This window comes from Propithecus coquereli, unplaced genomic scaffold, assembly GCF_000956105.1.
Source record: "Propithecus coquereli isolate 6110/MARCELLA unplaced genomic scaffold, Pcoq_1.0 Scaffold153, whole genome shotgun sequence".
In the NCBI taxonomy this organism is placed as follows: domain Eukaryota; kingdom Metazoa; phylum Chordata; class Mammalia; order Primates; family Indriidae; genus Propithecus; species Propithecus coquereli.
In genome coordinates this window covers 5385695-5387497 of record NW_012139747.1, presented here as the reverse complement: position 1 = coordinate 5387497, position 1803 = coordinate 5385695, and positions in this window count along the sequence as shown.

Sequence of the window (1803 nt, the reverse complement as noted above, 5' to 3'; positions counted from 1 at the left end):
GTGGGGCACCAAAAGAGCAGAAGAACGGGATCCATTTGTACTCGCCATCAAATTGGTACTAACTGATCAACACTAGGTTGATCACATGGCAGAAATACTCTCTAGGGATTAGGGAGATGGGGGGGCAAATCTACAACTAAAGGACACAGGGAGCACTAAAGCGAGGGAAGGGCATGCCTTTAACCCGCATTTGGGTGAGGCAAAGACATAAAGTGTAACTATAATGTTTGTACCCTCACAAAACCCTGGAATAATAAATTAAAAAAAAATCAAATTTTGATTCAGTGAGGCTGGAAAAAGACCTGAGAAGCTGCATTTATAGCAAGGTCCCACACGATGCTGATGCTGTCCGTCCCTCACCACATTTTGGGTAGCCAGACCCTAAGCATTACCTCTTTAAGAATGGTTGGTAGATTATCCCACTATCACCCAACAGTTAGCTCTGGAGCCCCAGAGATACTATCTGATACAGAATACTATCTTCTTATGCAAACATAAATGAACTATTTCTTTCAAAGGATACACTATTTATTTGAAACATTCCTCTATTTTAACCACCTTCTACTGGGCATTTGGAAATAAATCTGAAGCGAGAGTGCAAATTTCTGGAATTTTTTTTCCCTTTTAACAAGCGATTGCTTGATTGTTCATGAAGCCCTGGGTCACTTTCTAATTTATGGCAGTCATTACAGCTGTGTACAAATATTGTGATTCTTGCTCCTTCCAGGCTCATGGTGGGGGGGCTTGCACTACTCTACATCCTTTGAAAATTGTCACAGTCATGTAACTGCTTTGGCTAGTGAAGTGTGGGAACATGAGTTATATACAGTATTGTTTCCAGGCAGATGCATCAGGAACCAGTGCACAATTTGCCAGATGTCCTTTTTCCTGTCTTCGTGATTTTGAAAACATATCCCAAGAGGGAACCTCCATCAAGCTTATGTCTCTAAGTAACTACAATGACTACAGGATTTCCTCCTCCTGCCCAATACACACACACACACACATCACTTCAAAACGGTCATGTAATATAAGCAATAAATAATTAACCGAGAGGTAGGGGATATTTTTTTGATGGAGCATAGCCTAGCCCATCCTGACTTTATGCACTAATCAAAAACACCTCTCAGAAATAATTCTTAGAAAGTTTGAAAGAGTTTTACACAAGCTATTTCACAACTATAAACTGCTTTTGAGTACATAAGAGGTTATATATCTGAGATGACTCATACTTTTTAAAGGGGAAATCAAAGTAATCAATGTTTAACTATGTAATCCATCTTCTGAGTGACCTTTATTGAGTAATTTAACCCCACATTTATTTTTTTTGAAGGGTAACTTTTATTATTTTTATGTACAGAAAACAACAGTGTACATTTAGCCCTGTTTAGTGGTGAGTTCTTTAGCCTTTGCCTTTTCCAGCTTGGCAATGTGAGCAACAGATTTCGGACCCAGCGCGTTGCCTCCCCAGTGATGACGGATCTCATTGTATCTGTCATTGTAATAGGTCCTGATAGCTTCCACCAGTTTAGCCAGAGCTCCTTTGTCCTCCAGGCTAACCTTTGTGAAGGCAATGGTAGTACAGGTCTTCCTGTGGATTAGACACCCCAGCCTGGGCTTCCCCTTGATGATGCAGTAAGGGACCCCCATCTTCCAAAACCACGCAGGCAGGATGGCAACCAGCTCAATGGGATCCACATCATGTGCAATCACCCCCAGCTGAGCCTTCTTTTTTTCCACCAAGGTGGGGATGGTGTTAAACCCTAGAGCACACAGTCACTCTGCATGAGCATTTGTGGGTGC